Source organism: Elephantulus edwardii, unplaced genomic scaffold (genome assembly GCF_000299155.1).
Source record: "Elephantulus edwardii isolate Elephantulus edwardi_28Jun2011 unplaced genomic scaffold, EleEdw1.0 scaffold00297, whole genome shotgun sequence".
Taxonomy (NCBI): domain Eukaryota; kingdom Metazoa; phylum Chordata; class Mammalia; order Macroscelidea; family Macroscelididae; genus Elephantulus; species Elephantulus edwardii.
The window spans coordinates 377,019-383,371 of NW_006400047.1; the positions used below are offsets into that span (position 1 = coordinate 377,019).

At 33.5% G+C, this 6,353-nt stretch overlaps 1 protein-coding gene across 3 annotated transcripts in view; it reads right to left on the minus strand.

Annotated features, from left to right (window-relative positions):
• The window catches only part of KIAA1958 (KIAA1958 ortholog), a 182,544-nt gene that overhangs the window by 47,739 nt on the left and 128,452 nt on the right, over positions 1-6,353 (minus strand). The window lies entirely within an intron of this gene.

Sequence of the window (6,353 nt, forward strand, 5' to 3'; positions counted from 1 at the left end):
TATGCAGATGATATGATAGTATACTTAGAAAACCCTAAAGATTCAGCAAGAAAACTATTGGACATAGTTGACCAATTCAGCAAAGTAGCAGGATACAAGATCAACATACAAAAATCAGTTGGATTCCTCTACAGTGACTAAGAGAATACAGAACCAGAGCTAAGAAAATTTATTTTCTTCTAAGTAGGGAACCTGACATCTACTTAGTATCACTATTTAGTCTTAGCACCAACTCAAAAAGCACCTGGCAAAGGGATTGGGGCAGGTTAAGAATGGAAGCTCAGAGACAGGAGGCCCACTGTCTGCTGCAGAGCTTTCTGCTCCAGTAACAGGATTCTCAGGATAAGAGGCTCAGGAAGCAAACTGGGAGTCTTAGCTGCTTCCCTACAGGGTATTCTCTATCATGAGAGAAGTGGGCTCTGTCTGAGCAGTCAGGCACGGATACTTTACTTCCAGGGCTACCCTCTCTTCAGTGGTCAGAACCACCACTGGACATGGATGCTTTGCTATTCATGTTCTATGTGATCTTGGCTAGTCCATAATTCTTAGAATTATGTAAGTATCTTCTATCTTGTGGGACCTTTACCCAATATATAGGAATATTCTGACAAAGCTTTCAGTTTAGGCTCTCATTCTTCCCCCCTCAAATCTGACATGTCATTGCCTAATCTCTGGCTGTATGGTCACAAGCCAGTAGCTGGCCATCTGACTTGTCAATTTTCTCAGCTCCTTGCAACCAGGTGCATCAGCCTGACCCACAGATCTGGAACATGTCAACCTCTCAAACGGCACGGATCATTTCCTTAAAATAAGTCTTTCATTTTATCTACTTATAAGCACTTTCTATTTTGTTTCCTTCGAACTGAGTCTAAGATACCAAGTACAGACCAGATCTACAACAGAATTTGATTTAAATTGTGGCTGCACTTGTATTTAAAAATTTTATAACCACGAATTCAACCATCTTTGTAGAAAACCTTTTATTAAATGAATGAAGACTGGTCATTATACTCAAATAGAGACAAAATACTGTGAATAAAGCATACTCTCAGTACAGAGACATCACTAATGCACAACAGCTGATTTTACTGGATTGCTTTTATTTCCATACGTTTTAGGCTGCACCAACACAAACACTGGAAACAATAGAAGGTTACACTACATTAGAGGCAAACATTATATACACAATGGTATTAACAGCTGGTACACAAAACTAGGGTTTTTTTTAATCTAAAGCACAAGTACACAAAAATGAAGCAAAAACAATGACTTGATACAGATGAAAATGTTTTAGTGTAAAAGATCAGTGAGCAGCAAAATAAAAATGAAGTCAACAGTATACTGTTATTAACAAAAAAGTTCTATATTATTATAAACATTAACTGGCTTAATTAACCAACAGCATCACAGGCATACATATCTAAACACAAGAACATCTTTTTCCTCCATTTCAACTTCTTTTACCCCCTTTCTTTCACAAATAAGAATTGTAGCAGCTTTTTAAAAAAGGTTAGAAAATTAGAATGAAACAGGCACTCATACTTTTTCATGTGAATCAGTTAAAAGTGACCAGAAAACATATAAAAAAATGAGTTTATTAAACAGTGAAAAAAGTGATTGCATTCTTAGAGGATAATACTGTATTGTTTTGTAAATTTTTTCCTATGTATTAATTGTGGTTAGTTTATTTCAAAACAGATTCCTGGTAAATTACACTGGCTGGAATTATAAATCCACATAATTTCTTACTCCCAACTAGCGTTCTTATAAGAAAAGTGGGAGATCCTATTTTTAACTTAAACAGCATTCATGCTACTAAACCATACAATTACTTCACTTTAACAAACAATGAGTCATACACAGTGATCCTGTAAAATAAAAAATTGCTCCCATTCACTCTCCCAACAGGTTTCAGGCCTATAGGATTATATTTACATTTTCTGTTTACAATATAAAAGGTACAAAGTATTACTCACCATGGGGGAGGGATAGTCTAGCAAATCTATGAATAGCGTTGGTAATAAAAAACAAGTTAAAAGTCATGGGGATAGAAGGGTGCAACAATGAATGAATGGAATTCCAAAATCTCTGTAGATGTTTATGGAAATGAAAAATAAATAAATTAATAAAAAAAATTAACCTAGGCTTAAAGGCCTTAGGACATTAAAAAACAAAAACAAAAACAAAAAAACCCACAAAAAAACAATGGCCCAAAGAGGGAAAACAAATCCAACAGCAGTATTCAGTGAATGATGACACTGTGTTAAACAGAAATTCTTAATTAATATATATCACACCATGATCTGAGGTGCTCAGAAGGTTTTGACTAAAACCCCAATGCAGGAGTCAAGAAATACTTTTGTTTGACTCTAGAGGTTACTGGACAAAGGCAGCTCTCCTTTGGAAAGCTCAAAATTGTGTTGCTTTTTATTGCTTCATATAAACACGCCATTGAGGGGGCCAATGTTTTACAGTGTATTCTGGAGAAAAGGCTCACAGTTAAAATCTGCCTTCCTTTTTCTTCAGCAAAAGGTGGCAGGGGCTTTGATGAATTAGTTTTAATATTCTTAGAATTAAATCAGCAATTTCAGCAGCAATGTCTCCAAATACAGCATTGGCTGTCGCTATGGATCTGACAGAAACACAAAAAAGCCTTTATATAATTCAGGAGATTATCCCTTTATTAAAGGAATCTTGTAATTATAAACCCATTGAACAGACATAATGGAAACTCTGTGATAAGTGAGGGGTTTTGGCATGTTGGTGTAAAAAGGTTCTTCAGGAAGAAGCCTTTTTTCCTTAAGATTTTATGACAGTTTCCCTCCCATTTAAAAAAGTATAAATGTATAAACAAAATACAATGGCATTTCCTACATGTTTTACATTAACAAAGGACAAAATTAACTCACTGAGACAATTTTGTTTCTATCTTCAGGGCTTGTTTGGAATTGCTTAGGCAAGACAGCAACATTGGGAACCAAATTAAAGACAGACTGGAATGAAAAAATGCTGATGATCATAAGGCAACCAAGAATGGCATATCTGTGCAAGAGAACACTAGGTTTTTAAAGTGAACACCTGGAAACTTTCAGATTTTAGTCATCCTTTAAACGTAAAATAAAACTATTAAATATTCTTACAAAATACAACTTAAACAACAAGCGTGAAAACAAAAAGTAACACATCAGTCCTCTGTCATTATATTGTTCACTCTCTCAACGTCCAGATCAACAGAAATTATGCTACTACTTTGTCATTTTATAGATTTCTCTACAAGGTGTTACAGCACAAGAAAACAAAGATTTTAATTTCTAAAGAGGAAAACTTGAAAAGCTCTAAATTCTTAATTTTTTTTTTCTTTTTTTGCAAAGGTTTTCCTTTTTGAGTTGGGGTAAGTCTGAAAGAAAAGCTGACCTGGCCAGGAATTATACATACAAAACACAGTATTTAAGTTTGGCACCATTTGACAACTACAATATTTCTTCCTTTAAAGTCTATGAAATGAGGCTCAAAATGTTAAACAATGAAGCAAACTTTTACAAATCACACACACAGATGCTGACTGGCACAGCCTCTTAGCACAGTTTTTCAGTTTAACTACAGTAAAAGATAGCAGCAATGGTTAACGTTTCTACATAAATACCACAAACGTACATGAAACAGCACCTCAGGGACATGCAAAATCTCCAGAGACGTCACTAGACTAGTACACAATGCATAGAAATTGTAATGTTTTTTGGCATGATGTGTTTTTGTAACAAATGCTTTATAAAACAATGTTATTTTATTAAAAATGCTGTTTTAAAAGCTATAATATAATGCACTGTCATTATAAAAGGTCAGTTCAAGTTAATCTAAGTGAATATATACTAAACATGGACCTGCTACTTTGTCTAGTATAAATCATCAATTAGAAATTAATTTTTAGTGGAAGTATAAGAAGGAATTGGATTTACAAAATATAAGTTACAGAAAGTAAGCAAGCATAAAAATTACTAAAATAACAGTACAAACAGTTCATATTGCTGAGGTTTTCCTAACTCTGCAACTACAAATAGAGCAATATTTTCAAAGGTATGAATGGGATAAATGTATTAATAGTGAAAAATGTTCTTTAATTCCAGTCTAACGCAAATAAGAACATTAGAAGTCTCGTAAAAATCAATATTCCATAAAAAGACAAATAATTCCATTAGTCTGCTTAAACATCTACAAATTTGATTTTCTTTTCTTCAACCATAATATGATAAATAGAATTTGCAAGATACAAATTTATGAAATTTAAAAACATTAATGCTTGAATTCCGTTTCAGAGGGTAAGACAGTATGAGAACATTTGTAAAAACTCTGTAGTTTTGTACTTTTCTGCTATATTTCCAAATAAATTAATTTTAGAAACATTCTAACTATGTTGATGAAAATTTGGGGAAGGGAAGAATTAACAAGGACATAATGAAGATATGTTCCAAAACCTTCAAATATGATTTTCCTAAAATATCATATAAAATTTCTATAGACTAAAATAGAAAGTTACAGACTACATTAAAAAACCCAATAGATGGTAAATAGAGGTATGTGTGAAACACAATGTATAGAAATTAAACATATGCAAACCAATATAAAATAGAAAAAAAATTTTTTAAACCAACAAAAATCCCTCAACATATGGATGCTAGGTCCTTGGATATACGAGTACTAAAAAAAAGTTAAATTTTAGTTCGTCATCTGTAACTACAACTTAGGGACTTTAAGATTATAGTTTCTTTCTTCTCTCTGACTGAAATATAGTGACTTATGAGATGTTTTTGAAAATGAAAAGGACTGTAATTAGTCATAAATTGTTCCATCAAATTTCAAAAGTTTTTAAGATAAAAATGCAACACTATACAATAAACCATGAAAATTCCCATGCAGAATTAGTCTGTTTGGAAGCTGGTCGCTTGAAGCTACTGTTAATTGAAAGGTAAGGTTTTTAAAAACAATTTCAATGTGACAATAGAAAAAGATACTTTTAATACTGTGGAGATGCAGGGTTGCTTTTCTTCTCTAACCTCTTATCAATGTATTGGAAGTCAGTGTATCTGGGATCTAGTCTTGACTCTTCCCCTAATCAAACATATACACCTGGACATTCATTAACTCTCTTTGGGGTTCTTTAAACAAAGAAGGGCAGATGAGATCAAATGTTTTCAATCTCATTTTCTGCTTGAGCACATTTGAAAGATGGGCAACAGAGGCAACAGTGGCTTAGTCTATCAAATTTTTTCAAAGTAGTAAGGTATGAGAATCTTTGAGGAGTTTGTGTTTTGGGACTTGTTCTCTTTTAATCATCATCTCCCTGCCCACTCTCATACAACCCTGCAAGTCATGGTGACCTCTATTTTTTTTTTTAATTTATTTATTTCTTTATTTATTTGTGACCTCTATTTTTAACAGCATTGAAAAATCACTGGGCCAGATGATCTTTTGGGTCTTTTCCAAAACTAGCTTCTATGATTAGAAGAATGGTTTAAAGTAACACTCTGACCTAATTAATACTTGAATCATATTTGTATTCATGTCTAACTCATATTCTGATTGTAATCCACCATATTTTATATAAAAGCTCAACTGAAATTATTTTAAAAAAGAAACTCTTCCATGTTGTTGTTGTTGACTGCCTTCGAACTGAGCATGATTCATAGTGACCCTATGAACAAAAGGCTTGAAGCCCCTCTCCAACTACTGACATTTATCAAAGTTCATAAGGTTTCCGGAGGCATGTTGTTTAGGAAGTGAATGCCAGTCCTGCTATACCAAGTCAAATCTTTCCCTTAGTTTTTTGCAGGCTCTACCAGTTAATCTGCAAATAGGCTGAACCAAGAACAATTGTGAATAGTTTGGTTCTGTTAAAAAAAAACACAAAAAAACCAATGCATACCCATGTTTTTATCACATCTTTGTTCACAATAGCAAGGAGCTGCAAACAACCTAAGTGCCCATCAACAAACAAATGTATAGAGAAGCTGTGGTATATTCACACAATGGAATACTATGCTACATTGAAAAACAAGGAACTCATGCAATATTATTAAAAATGGATGACTCTGGAGGACATTATGCTGAATGAAATATCTCAGTCAGAAAAGTACAAATACTGCATGGTACCACTGTTGTAAAACAGGACTAACATTGGGGTTGGGGGGAGACTGAGATAGATGGGATAAATAATGTTTACTGCATTGAAACTGATGAGGGTGAAAACTGTTTAAAAGGAATAGGTGATTAAGTATTATTTTCATAACAGGAGTCCAGAATGAAGACCGCTTAGTGGAGTGGACCTGCGGGGAGGGATTGTAAAACAATGAAAGAAT